This window comes from Anolis sagrei, chromosome 3 (assembly GCF_037176765.1).
Source record: "Anolis sagrei isolate rAnoSag1 chromosome 3, rAnoSag1.mat, whole genome shotgun sequence".
Taxonomy (NCBI): Eukaryota; Metazoa; Chordata; class Lepidosauria; order Squamata; family Dactyloidae; genus Anolis; species Anolis sagrei.
In genome coordinates, this window is record NC_090023.1 from 179,708,162 (window position 1) to 179,734,120 (window position 25,959).

Below are 25,959 nucleotides of genomic sequence, written 5' to 3' on the forward strand. Positions count from 1 at the left end.
TATATAATAGTTGGCTGAAATGAACTACATCTATAAAATGAGTCAGAATCCCCATCAGCAATCAACAAACAGCAAAAAAAAAGGAAATTAATTTCATAATGTAGCCAATTAATGTTTTCAAACAGAAAATAAATAACGCAAATGCATGTCTACCTCAATGGGCTTTCTTCACTGGAAAAATAGCCCCTGGTGGCATAGTGGGTTAAACCCTTGTGCCACCAGGACTGAAGACCAGTGCCACCAGGACTGAAGGTCGGAGGTTCAAATCTGAGGAGAATGAGTTCAGCTCCCTCTGTCAGCTCCAGCTTTCCATGTGGGGACATGAGAGAAGCCTCCCACAAGGATGGTAGAACATCAAAACATTTGGGCATCCCATGGGCAATGTCCTTGCAAACAGCCAATTCTCTCACACCCGAAGCAACTTGCAGTTTCTCAAATCACTCCTCACATGGAAAAAAACCACTGGAAAATTACTTCAGTTCTCAACACACGCATACATTGTTATAACACCACAAAAATGAGAATAGTATTCTTTTTATATCTGAAGTACCTGGAAAATATTTAGAAAAAATATTCTTATGCAATACCTCCAATATAAATTTAATCACACACACACACAATGGGGGAGGATGAAAAATGGGGGGGGGGGGCAACAAGCTTTGAACCCCTCATGAAAACAAATGCAACCCTTAAATTAGTTTACAATTTGCTGATAGGAAGAAACCACCTAACCCATAGAACTGTGCATACAGGTACAGATCTATTTTGATTTAAGTGTAAAAATGTTGCCAAGAGGGAAATGATCCAATAAAAAAAATCTAAATGTTAAAGGTGTAAAATAAAGTAATGTAAAGTAAACTGCCAGTACTATGAATTCCGGCTTTGCTGAGCATTATCATTACATAGTTGCAGGATATAGGAAGCCTTTGGCAACAAGTTAACTATCCAAGCTGATTAATCCATTTCAAATAAAAAGGATATACTGAATCTATTTTTAAGTGCATTCAATTCTGATTTTGTACAATAGATAACAGAAAAATTGTTGAATTGATTTTCTCTTTTATTTTACATTAAATGTACTTTCAATGAAGTACAAATAAAAATAAAGTTTAGTTTAGTATATTGATAGCTTAAGAGGAGATAATATTTCCCCATTTCTTTTGTTTATTATAGAGGAGAGCACTCCTATTATTTAGTCAGATCTGCATGAGCTGTTGGTGCTGACAGGAACACAAGCTTGGGATGGAAATAAGTAAACCTCATTTCAAAACCAGAACAGACCTATGCTTTTGTGTATTTGTATATATCATATTGAAATGATTTCACACTTGATCCTAATTTTCCATCAGTTAAGCTCACAGTGAAAGGTTTTCCTTGCCACTGAAAAATTCTAACAAAATAGATATAAACATGAAGATTTATTTATTTATTTATTTATTTACTGCACTTCTCAGCCCTAAGGCGATTACATGTTTTGTGTCAATAAGATTTAAATTAATCAATTTTGGCATATCAAAATTCAATTTACTACCTGTCTATTGGTTCTGGTGTTAGTTGGAGTTAGTGATGGGGGAATTAAGACCTCAATTTCTGAATGATTTTGGAGATGTTCCTCACTGAATCTATTTAACATGCTCTTCAGACATTCAAAATATAGATATTTGAGTCACCTATCTTCACCTTTCCTATTCCTGAAAAAAAAAAAAGACAAGAAAGGGTTGAATAATGACCAAACTGATACCCACAACTGTTGTTATGGATAAAAGCAAACACTAAACAAGATGCTTGCTATAACGAAAGGAGAGAAACCCCCTTATGATCTAACACCAAATATCAAGGTGGATCACGCCGCTGGACACCAATATAAAGGATCAAGTGATATACTATAATATATCCCACAGCTGAACACCACTGTAAAGGATTATATGTAATATCACACTACTGGACAATAGTATGGAGGAATCAAGCCCCAGTTGATCTATATTATGGTAACGATATGATGTTAGATTTTTTTTTGTCGTATCAGGAGCATCACTTCTGTTGTGAGAGAATTGGCCATCTGCAAGGACGTTGCCCAGGGGACGCCCGGATGATTTGATGTAGAGGGAGCTCATCTGCCTCTCCCCGGATTTGAACCTGCGACCTGTCGGTCTTCAGTCCTGCCGGCACAGGGGTTTAACCCACTGTGCCACCGGAGGCTCCTATGATGTTAGATGTGTGTAATGGTAAAGTGAACATTGCTTCAGTCTTCTTTTGGTTTAATGCTGCCACCACCCAATATGTCTTAGGAATTTAAAAATGAGTCTCTGAGGTAACCTTTTCCCTTCTCTGCCAACCCAGTTCTCCCCTTAGCTCCCAAAATGACTGCTTGGATAAGAGACCTTTCTCTGGTATTAGGATGTTAAACTGACTGGAAATTCTACTCAAGGATTACCGATGGAATGAGTAACGATAGAGGCTTCTTCAAAGTCAAACAGAGAAAAGATTTATTTATAAAAACAGACAACTGACGTCTTCATTTGAGAGGCACAAACGCTTGACTTGTTACTATAGCACAATATCTTAATGGTTGCTTAAAAGAGTTTTTTTGACTTAGTTACAAACAGAGCTAATCTCACAGCTATAGCTACTGGTTACAAACAAAAATCCCTCACTCTACTTCAGTGAAATAGCAATGAGTTCTTGACTAACCTAACCCAGGCTGTCTTCTGAGCAATTAGCTAACTCTCACCAGAGTCCTTTACAGCTAACTTACTCAAACTAGAGAGCAACTCCCTTGTGTTGTCTCCCACAAGTAATCAGGAGGCTGCTTGACCTTTCTTGCCAAGTATTCAGTCCTGCCTGACACAAATGCTCTCTCTCAGAAAAACCCAGTCTCAAAACCACTTCTTCCTTCAGTTTCCAAATCCCAAATCCTTTCCCTCCTCAGGCTTGGCTCCTCCCATCTTCTATCTTTTCCACCCTCAAGATGGTTGCTTTACTGGCAGACACTCTCAAAATGGAGGTTTGCCATACTGTCTTCCCAGGCTTCTACTCTGGCCTATTAGGTAAGAGTCATTACAAATGCCTACAATGGCAAGTGTAAAACTGTCTACTCTTTGACCTATTGTGAATCACCCTCATTATGAAGATGCAGGTTTATGGGCAAAAACAAAGATAGTTTATTCCATGTTAAGTTGAAATCCAGCAAAAGACGTTAAAAGGGAATTTGTAAAGATGGGAGTGAATTACTACATTTTAGAAGAATCCTGGTGCCTAAAGAGACCTAAGCCTGGTTGCAGCATGCCAGAAATTTGGGATGTAGAAGATTTATCCAACATTGGAAAAGTTACCTTATGCGATATTGTGGGCAAGAATTCCAGACCATACTTCAGGACAGTATTTGACAATGATGTATACAAAGTATTAGAAGTTAGCTTATAACTTGGATTGAGGTTATGTTATTTTATATTTTGCTTTGATTGTCTATTTGTTTTGGGGCATTGAATGTTTGCCATTTTGTTATTTTTTGTAAACCACCCTGAGTCCCTTCGGGGAGAGAGAGTGGGTTATAAATAAAGTTTTATTATTTATTTTATTATTAAAGCTCCTCCATCAATTTAATTGTACTCAAATGTGCCCATTAGACTAACAGAAGGATAGAGAGTGTGAGTGGGATTGATTTCTAACATACACAATTGCCTTTCCTGGGATCCTTTCACTCTATGCATTTATAGCATTTTGATTGCACTTTATATGCTATGATTTGAGGCATTAAAGTCCTCTAACTTGGAATTTTAAATATCCATCTCTAAGCAGTAAATCCCAGGATTGTGTACACTGTAAAGGTAAACCATAGTCCTACAACCCTATCATTGAAAAGGGCCTCAAATATATTTCAATTTTATGACTACAATACTACACATCTATATAAATAAAAATGTAATATTAGTTTGTGGGATTAACATAACTCAAAAACCACTGGATGAATTGACACCAAATTTGGACACAATACACACATCAGGCCAACGAGTGACCACCACTCATAAAAATACTGGAAAACGCAGCAGAAGAAACTTTAAAAGCCAAAAAATTACATTACAATTCATGCACAAAACCAAATATATATACGCAAACACACATACACACAAATATATATACACATATATACACACACAAAACACACAGCAACGTGTGACAGGGAATGGCTAGTAACTAATAAAAATGTGTATTGTCCTTAACATAATATATTATAGCCCTGTACTTATTGACCAGTGACTGAAAAGCAGAACTCTAAGCAATAGTTTGACCTTGAATGATAGGCTGACTGCCCAAAAACCTTCAGATTTACATTCACAGCGGAGTTTTATACCCCATCACTGCTCAAATAACTACTTTGTACCAAGTGCTAAGACTTTCACTAGAAACCACCAAGATTACCTCATGCATCTTACCTCATGTACATTTCTCAGAATTAATTGTGGTTTTGCTTTGTGTGGCTTCCTTTAATGCAATCACAATGTTAACAAATTATCTAATTGATAATAATTCTCCATTAAACATTTTCAGTTGGACTTCCTTGGCAATTTATAGCAGGATATTTTACAATACTGGAAAAGTATACGTTATAAACTGCTGAGTAGCTTTTTTATATTTTAGAAATCCCACAATATCAAATCCAACTTTTAATTTTAACGCAAATAGATTATGAGTTCAGGTACAAGCTCTATACTAGGGGTCCTCAAACTTTTTAAACAGAGGGCCAGGTCATGGAGGGCCGGATTATAATTTGAAAAAAAACATGAATGAATTCCTATGCACACAGCACATATCTTATTTGTAGTGCAAAAGAAGAATTTTAACAAATATAAACTTATTAGTATTTCAATGGGAGGCGTGGACCTGCTTTTGGCTGATGAGATAGGATTGTTGTTGTTGATGATGATGTGTGTGCTTTCAAGTCATTTCAGACTTAGGTTTACCCTGAGCGAGGGCCGGGTAAATGAACTTGGAGGACCGTATCTGGACCCCGGGCCTTAGTTTGAGGACCCTTGCTCTATACCACTAATTTTGCAAAAAAAAATTTAAAAAATCATTTTGCCTATATTTTTTTAAAAAAGAAAACTAACTATTTTGCAGAATTTAATTGTTTATTTATTCTCATGTCAGGAGTGACTTGAGAAACTGCAAGTTGCTTCTGGTGTGAGAGAATTGGCCGTCTGCAAGGATGTTGCCCAGGGGATGCCCGGATGTTTTTGATGTTTTACCATCCTTGTGGGAGGCTTCTCTCATGTTCCCGCATGGGGAGCTGGAGCAGGCAGAGGGAGGTCACCCACACTCTCCCCGGATTTCATGTAAATTTCATGTAATTTAACCTATAGTTGTATTGCTTCTCCTGAGTAATTTAATGCAGAATAGCAGCAATAGGAAACTTTACCCCACCAACTGGATTCGAAATGGATGATTTTAACATGAAGATAGCTGATTTTAGTGTTTATATATGTTTATAGTTTGCAGCTTGGGTGTTCTCTTGGATTTGTAATTGAGCCTGGATCTCCAGGTTTTGGCGATGACCAGGGGAGCATTTGCACAATTAAAACTTGTGTGCCAGTTTCACCCATACCTTGGGAAGTCAGACTTGGTCATGGTGGTCCATGATCTTGCTACATACCACTTATATTATTGCAACATGCTGTACGTGGAGTTGCCTTTAAAGGCAGCCCGGAAGCTTGAGCTAGTTCAATGGATGGTGGTCAGACTTCTAACCGGAGCGGCGTAGGGGACGCATACAACTCCTTTGTTGCGTCAGCTCCATTAGCTGCTGATATGCTACTGAGCCCAATTTAAAGTGCTGGTCTTGACATATAAAGCCCTAAATGATTCTGGTTCAACTTATCTGTCCAAACGTATCTCCTCTTATGAGCATATTAGAACTTTAAGAGTCCCTTTGGGTGAGAAAGGTGGGGCAGGTGTGTGTGTGTGTGTGTGTATGCTGGCATTGGATTTTTGTCATTTATATGTTGTGCTCTGCCCTGGGTCCCTTTAGGCTGAGAAGGGTGGAATATAAATGTTTTAAATAAAATGAATAAATAATGTCTGTCCTGTCTGTCTGTGTTTATATCTATCTGTCTGTTTATCGATAATCTGTCCAATATTCTGTCCTAATCCTAATATGGGTACTGAAAATTCTTACAATATATGTTAAAAGAAATTAACTAAAACAATGCATAACACATTTTTAAAAATCTGTCAACCCAGTTAAAGCCTTAATTTAAAAGAGTTAAAAACACACTCAAAATATTGCACAAAGGATTCAGAACATTTTATGTTGCCCTGCCAGTTGCAAGCTGAAAGACTGTTTAGGATACCATCTGCATTTTTTCTTCTTCCTCATAACTGCAATGGATTTCTCATTCAGAACTCCTGGGGAAATAGGGTGGAATATAAACAAAGTTTTATTATAGTTTTATTAGTACACCACCAAAAATTGAAAATGTCAATTCCTATCACATTTTGTGGCCAGACCAGGGGGGGGGGGGCATAACCACATCTTCCTGGCTGGTGGTGGGATAGTCAGATACTCATCCATGGCAATTTGTGATTGGCACGGTTGGGCAGGGGCATCGGCACCCTCCCCTCCCTGCTGCCTGCTTAGCCCTTTAAAATTACAGAAACTGCCTCCTTACAGATGCGGCAGCCTTGCTAAAGTATGAACTTTAGGGGAAAAAATTCCCTCCCTTCCCCTTATTTTAAGGGGTAAATGATGGACAGAGAGGGGTGGCTGGTAATGCCATCCCACCTCTCTTGGGTGCCGGAGTCCCAGAAGACAGGATGACTGTGGAGACACTTCTTGGGATTGTGCATGGAAATGTAGGCAAAGATCTTCCTGGAAGGGCTGGATCTTTGCAGAATGAGGTTTATTCAAAGCTAAACCAATTAGTCTGGAGCATCATTTGGATGCCCCAAGCTAAATCATTGCCTATACCACATTATGTGGTGATGTAGATGGAATCTCAGTCATCTCAGTTGTCACTCAGTTTTTTTCTTTTATTTTTCAGAGAAAGCCAACAAATATTCCTTTGTACTGCTTTCATAAGCTCCTGATTTTTCAACCACCCTTTGAAAGAGTTCATTTGGAAATATATTATTTTCTGTGTTCCTCATAGGCAGGCAAGGAAATAGCCATTATGTATTTATTCTGTTTCATGTGCCTCCTTCCTTTAAGAAGAGTGGAAAACACTTGCCCTTTCATATGTTGACACTGAAGTGCATAATTTCATGAGTTCCAAAGCTTTACTTTCCCTTATTTAACTCATGCACTTAAAATAGAATATAGACTCATGACAATATTGCACTCTTTTGTTTTTTCATTTTTTTCAAAGTGTAACACAGGCAATTCAGGGTATATACATGTTTCCAATGTGCTGACTTTCAGTTCATATATATTGTGTGGAATGGATTTACTGAAACTGCCCTGATACATTGACTCTGAAATCCATTTTCCAGGATGTACAGTCTGAATAGCTTGCTTTTAAGGCAAGAGAATTTTGCAGAGGCGCAAAAGCTATGGCCCTATCTTGACTAAAATAAAAGGATAATGGTCCTGCATCTTTAAAGGACTTTTCAGTTAGCCTGTCATTTTTAAAACTTTTTCATTTTTGCATCAAGTCAACATGGTCAAATAGCAACCCAGGCTAAACTGCTTCTGTTTTGACTACTGGACTATGTCACTTTGAATATCTATGAACACTCTTGTTTCAACCATGTCAGGGCTAGCCTCTGAACATATGGAACATGTTTATATCAAAGCCAGTATGGTGGTCTGATTTCTGTTTGAGAATGTAAGTAGTGATTCCACCTTGCCACAAGCTCCATATTTACCAGTGTGTTGGTGTACTTGAAATCAAGAAATAACATTGGGATTCAATTGGCATTTAGTGTAGTTCCTTAAAAACCCTTTACTACATGCCTGGAAACCTCTTAGAATTTGTGGAACTCTTTTTCCTCTTCTGAACCATTGCTAGCCAGCAGGCACAACCTTCTGATGTAGTGAAACATTTACAGTCTCCTGAAACTACATCACTCCATGACTACTACATCTTAAGAGCCAAGATGGGCAAGGATCAAGTCCACATGTGATGGGACAGAACAAATCATGGGTCACACAGAAAAGCTCTGCTGGGCTGTTTGCAGAAAAGAGTACAGGAGGTATAATAAAATCTTATCTCCACCTTTACTGTCAACATATATGACACAACTAAAAGTCTTTGCCATGTTTCAGCTTTATTCACTCTAAAACCTACACAAGCCTATTTTATTGCTTGTAGACCTTCAGTAAACCAAGATGGATTACAGGCTGCACATTACTTAATCTAATTACATCAATTGCCCTTTCTTAGCCAGGAAATCTTCAAAAGCATTCAGAAATCTTGATCGGTTCCTCAACTCCTTCCCACCTGTCACTAAGGAGGCTGTGCAGGTCCTGAATTGGTGCTTAGCTCCTGTGTCGGTCTGGATGAGGGCGAACAGATTGAAACTAAATCCAAACAAGACAGAGGTACTCCTGATCAGTCGAAAGGCCGAACAGGGCACAGGGTTACAGCCTGTGTTAGACAGGGTTACACTCCCCCTGAAAGCACAGGTTTGCAGTTTGGGAGTGATCCTGGACTCATCGCTAAGTCTGGAACCCCAGGTCTCGGCGGTAGCCTGGAGAGCTTTTGCACATTAAAACTTGTGCACTAGCTGCGCCTGTTCCTTGAGAAGTCTGACTTGGCCATGGTGGTCCATGCTCTTGTTACACCCTGAATAGACTACTGCAACACACTCGACATGGGGCTGCCTCTGAAGACTGCCCGGAAGCTTCAACTAGTCCAACAGTCGGCAGCCAGGTTGCTCACTGGAGTGACGTATAGGGAACATACAACTCCTTTGTTACAGCAACTCCACTGGCTGCCGATCAGCTTCCGAACACAATTCAAAGTGCTGGTTTTAACCTTTAAAGCCCTAAATGGTTCTGGCCCAGACTACCTGTCCAAATGTATCTCTTGCCATGAACCATCATGAAGTCTAAGATCTTCAGGAGAGGCCTTTCTCTCGATCCCACCACTATTGCAAACACGGTTGATGGGAATGAGAGACTGGCCTTCTCAGCAGTGGCCCCCCACCTATGGAACGCCCTCCCTAGAGATATCAGATTGGCCATCTCCCTCTTGTCTTTTAGAAGGAAAATCAAGACCTGGTTATGGAACCAAGCATTTCATCAGTGAACAACAAGTGAAAGAAGATCAGACAATTTATGGCAATGAATTGACCCAGACTGTTTTTTGGATTTCGATTTTAATGGATGTGTCTTAATTAATTGTTTTAATTGTTGTTTTAAATTTTAATATTTTGATTGTACTGTGGTTGTTTTTATGATGCTAGCATCGTATGATGCTTTTGTTAAGCTGCCCTGAGTCCCCCTTCGGGGGGAGAAGAGTGGGGTATAAATATAGGAAATAAAAAATAAATACTACCAAGCCACACTTCAAAGAAAGTGATCTGATCATGAATTAATGGGGTTGTTGTACCTCCCCCCAAAAACTGAACCTTCCTTCATCCATCCATTAGCAAGAATCAATTCCAAGATATTTCCTGTCACATGTGTTAAGTCAATGATGTACCAAGACAGCTTCATGGTTATCATGAAGTCCTGAGCAGGTCATGTCAGGATAGTTCTCAGATGCCTCAAAAAGGGATGTTGCTGTACATCAGCAATATCTCCATTCTGTCTCTTTGGCCCATTATGTGTCACCTTCAAAAGTTACATTTGCTATTCTGTTTTTATTAATACCATTGCTTTTTGTGGACTGAAAAAAACTTGGCAACTTAAAACTCAGCTTTACATGTTCATACTCCTCCGTCGGTGTCAGGGAAATCCAAATTACAAATCTTAAAAGACAATTCTAGAATTAATGAGTTTTTTGCAAGATTGATATAATCCATTTGTATGCTATCCCCTCTCCTTCAGTTTGGGCTGATACTACACTGAATATTCAGATAAACATCACTGGAACAAGATGACCCCCAAGCTAATGAACCCAAGTCTCCATAATGCATAGTAGGTTAGCTTATTCATTCACAACAAATTGTGAATGGTCGCTGATTTATTCCAGACTGACCAGGCATTCAGTAACAGCATCTGCAGAGCAAAAGGCAGTCTGGCATGCCAACCTGGATCTTGAGGTATCTATCTATCTTGTGTTTTTTTAATCTGGTCTGCTCAACCCCCTGCACAAGATTACATCAGTGGAACACTATGTTGCTCCCCCATTCCCTGAACACATCTACAAACCCACAAACATTGAACAAACTGATGTAAAATGTTAATGTAGAGAGCAGACATGTCATTCATGTCAGGATAGTTTTAGTTATTTCACATATATGTTTTTCAATGTGTTAGTATTGTATTTCAAAGATGGATTCAGTTATGTTCAGCTGTGTGCTAGAGTTGTAGTCACTATAGGCAGTGAGAGTAAAGTCCTTGAGACTGAGATAACAGAAATTCTTTTGCCCAGAGAACAAAAAGGGAGTTAACCAGCCAGAAGGGCAGGATGTTTTCTTTGTCTGTATGTTTAGTCCTGTACTTTGTAGTCACCATCTTTCATTATTAACATGTAGTCGCCTGTAGATAGATGCTTCTAGTAAAGCTATTTTGGAACCGAAGAAGAATGCTGTGTGGTAATTGAGTCTGTGTGTTTGGAAACCTCACGTTTCCTGTGCCAGACCGGAGGGTCTCACTCTGACAATTCATGCTAAATATAACACTCAGCTCTAACTTGAGTGACTTCATTTTTCCCAACAATCCCTGTCTTTCACTAGGGATTCTGGACAACACTGAGCCACTATGGGAAGCACTATTTTACCAGCATGTGCCTCTTAACTGAAGTCCATTCTACATTCGCCAACTGAAAAGGTGTGATCCACTTGCCCCTGTGTCTCCCCAAAATGGTGGCCCGTTAAAAGCTATAGCAGCCCTTCACCATGTTGGCATCAATGCCACTGTATTCATTTCATAACATTGTGGGATATTCAGTCTCAAATACTGGCCTCCTTTTTTATTTAATCTTCTTCAAAAGTTACATTTCTCATTCTGTTCTTATGAATAGCATTGCTTTTTGTGGGTTGACAAAAGCTTGGCAACTCAAAACTTGCCTTTACACATTCATCCTCCTCCTTAAATGTCAGAGGAATAAATAGGCTTCTGACACTATTATGATAGGTGTCTCTTCATAAAGGGTCTTATGGGGGGTAGGCTGAAGAGAATAAACACTAAGAATAAAGCACTCTGTAAAGTTGCATGTGGAAGATTTGGCAAACCCTCGTGGACATTGTACAAAAGTGTGATCTTTTGACTTGGAATCCATTCATGCTGCTAAATTACAGCCATCCCACAACAACTATAAAGGTCTTGTTGTCTCTTTTGACCTTGTACTCACAATTTGAATAGTCCTAGCTCAACAAAAGTAATATGTTTTTATCTAGACAGGGTTAGGGAAGGGGACGACCATGAAAAAAAAGAGAACTACAATGCAAAACAATCAGTTCAGTCCTATGCTCACTTGGGATAAATTAGAGCAAAAATGCATATGGTTTCAAAACAAACAAGTCATTCTTTTGTCCACCTGCTAACATAAGTATTGAGTGGAACATTGTCCACTCAATACTTATGTATTGACATTGTCCACTCAATACTTATGTATTGAAATTTGACATTGTCTATTGTCAAATATATTTTACAAATATTAGTCTTAATGCCATATTTTTAAAAGCTTGAAATCTAGAATATGTGATAAGATGGTCTACTTTGACATAAAAAATGACTCTTACATAGTTCGTATGAAGCATCATAGTCTCTCTATGGAAAGAGCAGGAACTGAATGAGAAAAAAGTGGGTGTGTTCTAATCTTCACATTTCCATGTTCTCCACTAGATTGTATGTAAGTCCTCCATGTTTCATAACTGAATCCCAAGCAAATTAAATTTCATGAATTTATTGATTTTACATGAAATTACACCATGAAATTTTATATGGCAATTACATCTAGTCAGTATGCTTAAGAACAGGATGCTAGTATGTCTTGTATTTAAAAATAGTGCATTCCAGAGATGCCATTTGTGGCAGGTGATGTGAACAATTCTCCACATTGTAATTAAACCATATGCTACACTAGTATGAGAATGTATATAGCCAGCTCAACAGATAAGCCTACTTGTTAGACCTGATGCGAGGAGGCCCACTGCATCAATGGGATTTACCTAAAAGTTGAACCATCATTCAACAAATGCTAGTTGTGATTGATCAACAGGATATTAACCTTAGTCACATAACTGTGCATTGTTGGTTTGATTTACATGTAATGTAGTCTAAGGCTGAAATATTATTAGTAGGACTTCAATGCTCATATTAGAGATGTCCCCTTAGGAGCTATGAATGATGACTGCTATAATCAAAGGACAAATACAAAAGACTCCTTCATTAATAAATCTTGAGAATTCAATCAGTTTATTACCAAATCAATTTAAGAAAAGTGAATTATGATCTGGAGTTTGTTTTTCAACATGGGAAATCATTCTACTTTATATGTTCATATATAGTTCTAGAAATTTTAATCAAAAAGTTGACCAAAAAACTGGGTTGATGACCCAGGTCAATGTGGGTATTGTACCTTAATTCTCAAGGAAAAAAAAAGGATATTCTCTTAGTAGATTGGCAAAAGACACTACACTACTTTCTCTCTCTCTCCAGTTTCTCTGTGTCACTTAGAGGAAAAGCACCAAAGAGCCACTACCACCATTATTTCACCCAGCCATTCAATAAAGGTCAGGTAATGGCTTTCATGGCAGAGCTAATATAGGGATCAGTACTGGTTTTAGGTTGTCCTGGGATGGACTAAGCTCTTGCCTTGGGTAACTTTACTCATAGAAGGGCACAAGTCCTTTTATTATATAAAAGTTATTTTTATATTAAAAGGGAACCATTACCTTCTCCAAGTAGAGTGGTGAAGGATGTCCTGGGAAAACCTAAAATAATCACCAACCCTCTCTAATTTCTCTGGCCTTCTTGAATGCCTAGATGGGAGAATGATGGTGTCCATGGGTTGCTGGCTCCCTCTCCACAGAATAATTCTTGACTTATTCATGGTCATATCAAAATCCATATTTTCTACCCAAAATCTGACCTTGGCTTATACATGAAGTCAATATATACATGAGTATATATCATATTATGGTTTAAAAGTTTGATTGATTTTGTACTAATGTCCTCTACTGTACTGGAAGATATACAATATTTTGAAAAGGAGTCACAACAAAAATCGACCATTAGCCAGTTATATTTATATCACTAAAGTACAATGTGACTGTGAGTAAGAGAGTTCATTACCAACAGCTCAAGTGAAAGTTACAACTGATTCAGCCTCGATACTATATAATATTCTAATTAATGCATTGAGTTCTTTTCTCATTAAGAGCATTAAAATGACAAAATGTAAAGAATCAAAACCATAGACATTAATTCCATAGCAAATGCCTAAACACGAGGAAGCAGCTAAGGCATCATGTATGACTACATTGGTGAAATCAGTCTAACAGTACACAAAATCCTTTTTTCACCTATGTAATAAATACGAAAAACTTCTTCAGATGGAACAAATGTCTTTTTTAAGAGTTGTGACAGAAGTAAGCTTTGGCTTTCACATAAAAAGACATGGCAAAATTTTGGTGCCTACTTGCAACTTATGAAGGGAGAATCTGCTATGACCCAGATAGCTATTTCATGCTGGGAAGAACCTATTGTACAAATGGTTAACATATCTCAGATGGAATATACAGCTAAACATCTTGAATTAGGATAAAATTTCACTTCATGAGCTCCTATTATTGTTAGTGAAATGCTATATTTTTCTTATACATATTGTAAGTGAATGCAGACAGTTCCCAAGTTAAAAACATCCAACTTACATACACCTCCTAGATACAAACAAGGGTGAGACAACAGGAAGTAGAAGGAAATCTACTCCAGAAAGTAAATTCAGTCCTGGAAGAACTATCATGTGGAAAAGGTGTCCCTGCTAAAGCTTTCTCACCAATCCTTGTTTCCATAACAAGCCACATTTTTCAAAATCCAATTGTCACAGGTAAAAATGAGTTAAAATCTTCTGAATATGGACACAGACAGCAAAATAAACACAACAGAAGTGTAAACCCTTCAATGTGCTATCCAAAACTACAAAAACATTTGCTGCAGTTACACTTAAAATGTTCTGACTTAAACACAAATTCAACTTAATAACAAACCTACAGAACCCAACTTGTTTGTAACTGTGGGAATGCTTGGATATATATGCATTTAATCTGTATGTATTGGATGGCACTACATTAATAAATGATGATAATGGTAATGATAATGGTGATAATGATGATAGCTACAATTAAGAACAATATTTATTTATTATTTATTTATTTATTTATTATTTGCACTTGTTAACCGCCACTCTCAGCCCGGGGGTGACTCGTGGTGGTGTACAGAACATAGAAAAGACAACAATTTACAGTAGAACAATAAATATCTATGGAACTTTTTCTCCCTCCAATGTACTTATATCTTATCAAGATTGGTAGGTCCTTAACACCAGAGATACTCGCAAAGATCTCCAAAAATAAAGTAAAGGACCTATGCTGGAAATGTGGAAAGGAAAATGGCAAATTTATCCACATGTGGTGGAATTGCAGAAAAATTTAAAAAATATTGGATTCACATACATAAAATGATAGAAAAAACCCTAAATATAAAATTTGAACCAAAACCAGAAATACTACTATTAGGATTACTGGACATTAAATTGGAAAAGAATGAGGATAAAAAAAATCTATTTAATAGCAGCCACAAGAATGGCCCTGGCAAAAATGTGGAAATCTAAAGAAGTCCCGACTACTGAACAACGGACAATAAAAATAATGGACATAATAAATATGGACATACTAACACAAAGAATTTCACAAAACTACTCAAAACCCCAAAGAACAGACTGGAAAGTAGTGCTTGAATTCATACGGGGAGAAAATAACGAGATATACATAATGGACCCATAAAAGAAATTCAGGAACACTTAAAGAAAGAATTTGATAATTGATCTAAGCAAAGGATTAACAATGTGTGCTTGACTATATGTTTGTAAATGGACAATCAATAAGAAGAATATACTACAAATAGTTTATAAAAAAAGTACACAACGGTAGAATAAGATGAATCACCTGGGAGAACCTGGAAGCAAGCGACCTACCCGCAGCTTGGGAGTGATCCTGGACTCATCGCTGAGCCTGGAGCCCCAGGTCTCAGCGGTGGCCGGGAGAGCTTTCGCACAATTAAAACTTGTGCGCCAGCTGCACCCGTACCTTGGGAAGTCGGATCTGGCCACGGTGGTCCACGCTCTTGTCACATCCCAGTTGGATTACTGCAACACACTCTACGTGGGGTTGCCTTTGAAGACTGCTCGGAAACTTCAACTAGTCCAGCGAGAAGCAGCCAGATTGTTCACCGGAGCGGCGTACAGGGAGCACACCACCCCCCTGTTGCGTCAGCTCCACTGGCTGCCGATCCAATTCCGAGCACAATTCAAAGTGCTGGTTTTGACCTACAAAACCCTATACGGTTCCGGCCCAGTGTATCTGTCCGAACAGATCTCCCTCTACATCCCACCTCGAAGTTTAAGATCTTCTGGGGAGGCCCTGCTCTCGACCCCGCCAGTGGCACAAGTGAGACTGGTGGGGACGAGGAGCAGGGCCTTCTCAGTGGTGGCCCCCCACCTGTGGAACTCACTCCCCGGGGAGATCAGATCAACGACTTCCCTTCTAGCGTTTAGGAAAAAACTAAAGACCTGGATGTGGGACCAAGCTTTTGGCCATGCTGACAACTGATTAAAGGACCTATCGATAGACAAGGACAATGGAATGGAATGGATATATGGACTCTGATATATGGACTCTGACATGAGATAGTTTTTATGATTTTAATAGGTATTGATGTTTCATTTTAATTGTTGAACTGTTATATTTTGTATTGTTTGTTGTGTGGTTTGGGCATCTAATTGTGCCTCCTTTGTAAGCCGCCCTGAGTCCCCCCCCCCCCCCCCGGGGTGAGAAGGGCGGGGTATAAGTAGATGAAATAAATAAATAAATAATACCCAACCCCATATCCCTTTCCCACCCCCACCTTCCTACCTTGCCCCACCCCTTAGGTGTGTTCCCCTTCCCTGTCTTGCCCTTCCCCCAACCACCCCACCATGTCTACCCTGTGATTTTATTGCAATTTTGTAAAATAAAAACCAATAAAAATATTTTTCCAAAAAAAAAAAAAAAGATTGGTAGGTCCCTGTTTTAGATATTCTTGACAAAGTACAACCAGAAATTGATCATTGAATTTCTCTAGGTCTAGAGAAAACACTTTTCTGGGCATTTTTTTTGGGTCTTCCAGAACAATTCTATGGAATACTTTGACCAGAGTCCCAAGGGATGACTGATTTCAGGTAAAAAAAATAGGGTTCCAGAATATGTGGAAATCTTAATATGTCAAGGGTTCTTTGCACAATACATTGGCCTACTACTTGTTCAATATAGCAATTCCATTCCAAAAGCATATAACATATCACATAGATTTTTAGAAAGTATGAGAGCGGGTATGTGTCTACACTAAATAATTAGTGTTTTGATATCATATTAACTGCTATGATTCATTTCTATGGAATTTGGGGATTAGCAGTTTGATGAGATTCTTTTAATTCTGTTCAAGAGACTTCTGGTGCTGGAGTTGAGCATATAATTCAGTTCAAAGCAGATGATCTGGGATCAGATCCTGGGAAATAGGGCAGTGTAGATCCAGGCATAGAGACTACAAATTACAAATTCCATGCTATTCCATCCTATGGAATTTAATGTGCAGTATCATTGTTCCCACAGACAATAAAACAATAATTAAAACTGCTAACGACATTAGAAATCTCAATCTCAAATGTGTATTTGGATGACTTGTTCCAAGCTTGAATATTTTGGTTCAAGCATGGCTTTTTCTGAAGCAATCAATTTGATTTGTGGGTTTAGCACCCAGTTCTACTGCTCTTTCATCCAACTGGGGGAGGGGGGAGTCATAAGAAAAGCAGCGTATGCATAGGGCTTTTATATGATTACTGTTGCTAAGGAAACATGTAGCTAACTGAATTCATCTATCATTGCAGCTTGAAGTGAGACAGAAGCTGTGTTACTGGTGACATCTAAAATAATATTGAAAAATATATTTGAGAAGATCATTGAAATCATCAGGAAATGTTCATTTGTAATTTGGATTACATACCGACTTGACATTCCATCAAGCAGCTCACTCGAGTTATTTGAAATCCATTTCAAATACATATTCTGAATCCCACACAGTACTTTAGACAACAAAGAGGGGAAACAGATATTACATTACTCTTGGGAGGAAGAGACATCAGATATTCTAACAGATTGGTGTACTTTAGTAGTTTGAGTGTTACTTCAAATTTTTGCTCAGTCATGGAAACTTAATGGATGTTCTTGGGTAAGTTACACCCTTTCAGCTTCAGAGGAGGGCAAAGCATGTCCTCACGGAACACATCTTCCCATGAACCAGAAACATCTTGAAGGCACACAACAACAGCTATAATGATTTTAATTAGCATTCTCTGAAAAAGTCCAGGAAGTCCATTTTAAATGTTGAATTGTTTTTATAATTGTTTTAACTGTACACTATTTTGATATTTGTTATGGCATTGAATCGCTGCCAACTGTGAACCTCCTTGAGTCGCCTCTGGCTGAGAAAGGTGGTAGACAAATGCAGTAAACAAAATAATAAATAATAAATAAATAGCCATCTGTCAGGGTCCTTTGTGTATTTCTGTATGGCAGGGAAGTTGGACTGGATGGCTCCTGTGGTCTCTTCCAACTCTATGATTCTATAATTCTCCTAGATCAGTGATGGACAACCTTTTGAGCTTGGTGTGTCAAAATTTGCCAAAAACCGGACCATAACTTGGGTGGGGTGTCAACTTCAAGAAAAAAATTAATGTAATTTTGCAATATTTATAGTTTAAATAAGAAAAATGTATATTCCATGCTGAGTTATGGAGTGAGCAATGCTCAAACATGCAGACGTTAAATTTGTAGAGCCTTTTACAAATTTAAGGAGGGAATTAGATTGGCTTTTATAAGGTGTACTTCTCTGTATGTGGCCGCATGTGGCCGCATGTCATCAAAAATAGCCATGTGTGTCAGTGCTGACACGTGTGTCACAGGTTCACCATCACGGTCCTAGATTATCAAAGAATAAAAAAATATTAAGGCATCTATTGTAACAGATCCCTCTCAGCAATGACAAAGTGCTTACAATCTATCCAATGCACATGTATTTGGGAATAAAGTACATGGGACACATTGGAGAATGTTTTAAATATACATTGTGATTATAAGAGTTTTCATATTTAAATGATAATTTATGGGGGAAATTTTTTCCCTCTGCCTTGCATGGACCTTCAGGTAGGCAAAACTAATAACAATGTGCCAGTGCTTAGCCTCCTCACTTTAAAAAACAGTTTCCTACATAAACTTGTACTGTTAAACTAGCTGTCAGTCAAGCCGACATGCTCCAAGAAACTCAATAAACACTGTACGATGCAAGTCAAAGAACCTTCCTGTCCATCTTCGACTTAGGTCGGTATTGCATTTTTATTTATGAATAATTTTTAAAGTATGTATTTGTGCCATTTAAAGGATATTTGTAGTTCTCATGGACTGCCAGGTTTTACTGGATGCTCCTGAATGCAGAGAGTTGGTATTTCATTTTATTTTTCAAATTCTATACCATCTTCCTATGCAAGATAACAGTTATACATTAAGAACCCTCGGCACTGCCAAGTTTTTTTCTCCTTTCTGCATCTACATAAAAGCACTGAAAGAAGCAGATGATGGTTTCATCCGTGTACAACCTGGTTCTTTTTGTGGGTGGTTTTATCTGCCTGTTTGGAAATAGCAAAAACTAGTTTTTGAAAGGAATTAGCTTCAAAAGGCTAAAAGGTGTGTGTGTGTGAGTGAGTGTGTGTGTGTGTGTGAGTGAGAGAGAGAGAGAGAGATTGTATCAAATGGAAAAAGCTGGGTCCCTTTCTCTCAATCTTCCTTAAAATATAGCCCATGTATTTGTGTCATTTCATCTCCCCTTATGAATTTCAACAATGTTATTCTATTTTTCTCTCTGATATAGATATTCTCTATGGACTGATGGCATGTGAAAGAAATAACACAATACTCTCTTTTTTAATTCAAAGGTGAAAATGTGCCTTCAGCATGCAGGACCTTACAAGACTGATATTTATCAGTCTTCTGAACTGTTTTCATCCCTAAATGTTGCATACATTTTCTCTGCATTATCTTTTATGTATTGATATGAACCCAAATGACCCTTGAAACCCTCTTTTTCTGGTCAGGAGATCTACATTGAGCATAGCTCATGCAGGGATGCTTCACATTTCCACTTGAGGGTTGTATCACAGTCAGCGATTGACATTTCAGTTCTCTTTCCTTTCAGTCAATAAGGTGTTTTGCAGTTACTGTTACCTTCAAAAAATATCTCAGGGAAGCACAAGCACCATATTTGAAGAACATGACATAGAAAGAGGCCTCTTGAATCATACCTATATGTCATTTAGTGATGATATTCTGCTATTCACTGTTTTAACTATGTTGTACCCAGCCTTGAGTTACTCAATGATTTTCTGGTTTTATATTTAATACACAAAGGAAATTAAAAGAACAGTAGAAGGCAATATAGCTTCTTATTTTTCTTGTGAGAATTGAAAGATTTAATAATCTTAGACTGAAATATCAGTATGCAAATGGAACCTGTATCACTTTAGAAACGGAGTGCACAAAGTTGATGGTATAAGTGTTCTGTCGCCTCTGGGCCTGTAATGAAGTGCTTTTAAAACAGGATGTGCAACTTGAGCCCAACGGGAAGCCAGGGGCCCCAAAGAGAAGCTCTTAGAGATCCCCCCCCCCATAAACAGTCTTTAGAGGGTTTGAGAAAAACAACAAAGTCTTTATTGATGAACAATCAAACAGAAACTTCTTTTGTCTTCAAAGGTTAAACAAATGCTTCCAGGCTTTAAGATACTTGTGGCTTCTAACTATTTCTTTGCTTTACTTTAAAGGAAAATCCCTTTCTAGCTCCTCCCAGGCTAACTGTGAACCTAACCCTAACTGATGTGGATCCACTACCAGGCTGAACTGCGTCTCAAAACCGAGTGGACCTACCAGTAGGCCTGTAGTCACTTAGCTGGAGTTCTTGATGTTTAAAGTTGTTATTCCCTCCGAAATTCCTCGGGGCTGTAAGGCTGTTTCCCTGCGAACCTTTGGGAATCTTTAGATGCTCTTAAGACTGTTCTCCCCCAGGAAGTCTTAAGGGTTGAAGCTTTTGCACAGGAGAACCTGGACACATCCTGTACATTAGCTATCCTTGCTGAGACTAACTAAAAAATGGCTCCCTTCTCTTCTCTAAACCCAAAAGGGGGCGGGACTAGAGAATCTAATGATGATGGACAGGTGGCCTGCCCTATAACTGCAGACTTTAACAGGAAGTCACCCTGCTGCAGAATCCCAAGCCTAGGATTGCAAGCAAACATTTAATACAAAGCAAATAAAGTTGGAGCCCCTGGTACAGCCGTACCAGAACAATAAGCCTTTGTATACTGAGGACTTTATTGCATTAAACTGCTATTCTGTGGCATGCGTACTATCATATATAGTTGAAACATATCAGGATGTGCATTTTCAATATCATGCATTTGCATCAGTTTGACAATCCATGGTCTGTGACAATGCTTTCACATACTCTCATAACTCCACCGTTCTCTGCTTTGTAATAATTTTTAATGCAATTTCAGCAATGAAAAACCAAAAAAAGAGAGAGGGGTATCTTTATAAATAAAATCTCAGCTTGTGTATGTTTGTGCTCGCAAAACTTGAAAAGTAGCCAGTCGATTGATTTGACATTTCGACACAACAGTTCAGTCCAATACGCACGTTTAAATAACAAAATGAAATTTTGACACACACAATGTTGCTTTTGAATAACATGTGTATTTAGAGTAAATAGCAGTCCTGAAATAAACAAAGTGGAATCTGTGACGCCCAAAGCAACCACTCACAGCCTAGCAATGGCACATGATTAGAAGTTTTTTAAAAATGATGAACAATCAAATTGAATCAACAATTCTGAATGGACCACATAAAGGTGGGGTTTTTTTGTCGTGTCAAGAGCAAGTCGCTTCTGGTGTGAGAGAATTGGCCTTCTGCAAGGATGTTGCCCAGGGGACGCCTGGATGATTTGATGTTTTTATCATCCTTGTGGGAGGCTTCTCTAATGTCCCGCATGAAGAGCTGGAGCTGATAGAGGGAGCTCATCTGCCTCTCCCCGGATTCAAACCTACGACCTGTCGGTCTTCAGTCCTGCCGGCACAAGGGTTTAACCCACTGTGCCACCGGGAGCTCCCACATAAATGTGAAGACATACTACTTCCACAAATACCACTCATCCCGACCAACATGGCATTTGAGTTTAAATGAGTTCAATTTCCAGTATGTCTTGCATTCACTGTCACTAACAATTGGTTCTTGCATGGGCAATTACACATTGCATGCTCCAGAATCGGTAAACCATCTGACTTTATGTTTATGCAGAAAATGGGCAAACCAAAAATGTAGTCAATCCACTAGCTTTACAATAAACAAATCATTTTTGGTATAAAAACAACAACAACAAACAAACAAACCACTTTTTCTTTCCTGTCTTTCCATTCCACATAGACACAAGTATTGAATTGAATGCTGTGTTTTCTCAGTGAATCTATGATCTATGTTTGCAGCAATACTTTTCAAAAATGTAGTCAATCCTCCAGCTTTACAAAAAAAATGGTAGAAACCTCTTTTTTCCTGTGTTTTCAATCCACATAGACACAGCAATGCAAGGCAGGGTATTGAATTGAATGATGTGTTTTCTTGGTGAATCTATGTTTGCAACAATAGTTTTGTTTACTATCTCATTCATTTCGTATCAGACTGAGACCCATCACACAAGGTAGATAATGGGATTATTGCAGGATTGTGAGCTATTGATGTATTTTTCCTATCAATAGCAAGGGACAAATTAATTGCTGGGAGGAGGAAGACCTACAGCGGGATGCATATGGCATTGGGAAATATCCACCAAAAGGCCATCTTCTCCAATGAGACAGCCCAGCTTCAATCCTGGTTTATGAATTTGAATAACTGGACTCAAAGTGCATCTGCACTGTAAAATTAATGCAGTTTGTCACCACTTTAATTGCTGCAGCTCAGTGCTATGGAATCACGGGAGCTGTAATTTGACAGTCTTTAGCCTTCTCTTCAAAAGAGTGCTGGCACCTAATCAAATTACAAATCCCAGGATTCCAAAGCACTGAGTCAGGGCAGTTAAAGTGATGTTAAATCACATTAATTCGACAGTGTAAATGCACCCCATGTATATAAAAGCTTATACTACCAACTTTGTTTTCTTTAAGATGCTACAATAACTATTTGCATATTTTATGTACGTGAATTTTCCTGTGAGATATCTCTTGTCATTTGTGGAGAAATAGCTATACTATAAGAATAATCATGATGGATCAAATTGCAAATAGCCAACCATGTCCTCATTGCTACTATGCATTGTGTTCATTTGTTGCCTCTCCTGCATCTTCCACAGAATCTAATGTATAGAGGGCTCTGATGCTGGAATAGATGTATAGTCATTCTGACTAGTACTCACTGCTGGCTTTAAAAGCTATGAATTTATCTAATCCATTTATTAAGATGCCCACATTAATAGCAGAATTTGGGAGTAACATATTACTTGTAATAAGTTACTTTGGTAGAGTGGTGTAAATGCTTTGCCAAAACTATAATTCATTACATTTTGAAATAAAGTAGCAGGATTTCAGCATGTTGCTTGACATGGGTGTGCTGCTGCAATATGAGCAATGAGGGGAAGATAAAGTATCATGTAGGTGATATTTTCTTTAGAGAAGGTTTTGCCATTACCAACTAGCCGAGTAACAAGTAATAAATGAAGGAGCAGAGAAGAGAAAAAGGGAAACTAGGAAAGAACAGCTTGAAAAATGAGCCACACTAGAAATTCAGGTTGCTTGGATTTTTTTAAAAAAATTGCTCTCCTTTTCTTCCTTCTTTCTTCCCAAGTGAAATGGACTACAACTATGAGCAGAAAAAGAAAGGATAAAAGAGAGTGTGAGTGCATGAATGTGACAGAGAAAGGGCTGTCTTGCTAAGCTGTGTGCTCTAAACAGTGACATAAACCTGGCTGGGTTGCTGTGAGGTGTGCAAAAAAGTTTAGAAGAGAAGCAAGGTTTATCTGCATGCCAACGAAAGGGCCAGGCATGAGATTTCTTGTGGTAGACCATGGAGCAGAAAGAAATATTGAGTGAATGACTGCTTGTGCACCTCCACCAAAGCATTTGTGTCCAGTGCATACTCTGTTGGTGTTGTCAGTAGATATTGATAGGTTTTTGAAAGGAAATTAAAAGAACAGTAGAAGGCAATATAGCTTCTTATTTTTCTTGTGAGAATTGAAAGATTTAATAATCTTAGACTGAAATATCAGTATGCAAATGGAACCTGTATCACTTTAGAAACGGAGTGCACAAAGTTGATGGTATAAGTGTTCTGTCGCCTCTGGGCCTGTAATGAAGTGCTTTTAAAACAGGATGTGCAACTTGAGCCCAACGGGAAGCCAGGGGCCCCAAAGAGAAGCTCTTAGAGATCCCCCCCCCCATAAACAGTCTTTAGAGGGTTTGAGAAAAACAACAAAGTCTTTATTGATGAACAATCAAACAGAAACTTCTTTTGTCTTCAAAGGTTAAACAAATGCTTCCAGGCTTTAAGATACTTGTGGCTTCTAACTATTTCTTTGCTTTACTTTAAAGGAAAATCCCTTTCTAGCTCCTCCCAGGCTAACTGTGAACCTAACCCTAACTGATGTGGATCCACTACCAGGCTGAACTGCGTCTCAAAACCGAGTGGACCTACCAGTAGGCCTGTAGTCACTTAGCTGGAGTTCTTGATGTTTAAAGTTGTTATTCCCTCCGAAATTCCTCGGGGCTGTAAGGCTGTTTCCCTGCGAACCTTTGGGAATCTTTAGATGCTCTTAAGACTGTTCTCCCCCAGGAAGTCTTAAGGGTTGAAGCTTTTGCACAGGAGAACCTGGACACATCCTGTACATTAGCTATCCTTGCTGAGACTAACTAAAAAATGGCTCCCTTCTCTTCTCTAAACCCAAAAGGGGGCGGGACTAGAGAATCTAATGATGATGGACAGGTGGCCTGCCCTATAACTGCAGACTTTAACAGGAAGTCACCCTGCTGCAGAATCCCAAGCCTAGGATTGCAAGCAAACATTTAATACAAAGCAAATAAAGTTGGAGCCCCTGGTACAGCCGTACCAGAACAATAAGCCTTTGTATACTGAGGACTTTATTGCATTAAACTGCTATTCCGTGGCATGCGTACTATCATATATAGTTGAAACATATCAGGATGTGCATTTTCAATATCATGCATTTGCATCAGTTTGACAATCCATGGTCTGTGACAATGCTTTCACATACTCTCATAACTCCACCTTTCTCTGCTTTGTAATAATTTTTAATGCAATTTCAGCAATGAAAAACCAAAAAAAGAGAGAGGAGTATCTTTATAAATAAAATCTCAGCTTGTGTATGTTTGTGCTCGCAAAACTTGAAAAGTAGCCAGTCGATTGATTTGACATTTCGACACAACAGTTCAGTCCAGTACGCACGTTTAAATAACAAAATGAAATTTTGACACACACAATGTTGCTTTTGAATAACATGTGTATTTAGAGTAAATAGCAGTCCTGAAATAAACAAAGTGGAATCTGTGACGCCCAAAGCAACCACTCACAGCCTAGCAATGGCACATGATTAGAAGTTTTTTAAAAATGATGAACAATCAAATTGAATCAACAATTCTGAATGGACCACATAAAGGTGGGGTTTTTTTGTCATGTCAAGAGCAAGTCGCTTCTGGTGTGAGAGAATTGGCCTTCTGCAAGGATGTTGCCCAGGGGACGCCTGGATGATTTGATGTTTTTATCATCCTTGTGGGAGGCTTCTCTAATGTCCCGCATGAAGAGCTGGAGCTGATAGAGGGAGCTCATCTGCCTCTCCCCGGATTCGAACCTACGACCTGTCGGTCTTCAGTCCTGCCGGCACAAGGGTTTAACCCACTGTGCCACCGGGAGCTCCCACATAAATGTGAAGACATACTACTTCCACAAATACCACTCATCCCGACCAACATGGCATTTGAGTTTAAATGAGTTCAATTTCCAGTATGTCTTGCATTCACTGTCACTAACAATTGGTTCTTACATGGGCAATTACACATTGCATGCTCCAGAATCGGTAAACCATCTGATCTTTATGTTTATGCAGAAAATGGGCAAACCAAAAATGTAGTCAATCCACTAGCTTTACAATAAACAAATCATTTTTGGTATAAAAACAACAACAACAAACAAACAAACCACTTTTTCTTTCCTGTCTTTCCATTCCACATAGACACAAGTATTGAATTGAATGCTGTGTTTTCTCAGTGAATCTATGATCTATGTTTGCAGCAATACTTTTCAAAAATGTAGTCAATCCTCCAGCTTTACAAAAAAAAATGGTAGAAACCTCTTTTTTCCTGTGTTTTCAATCCACATAGACACAGCAATGCAAGGCAGGGTATTGAATTGAATGATGTGTTTTCTTGGTGAATCTATGTTTGCAACAATAGTTTTGTTTACTATCTCATTCATTTCGTATCAGACTGAGACCCATCA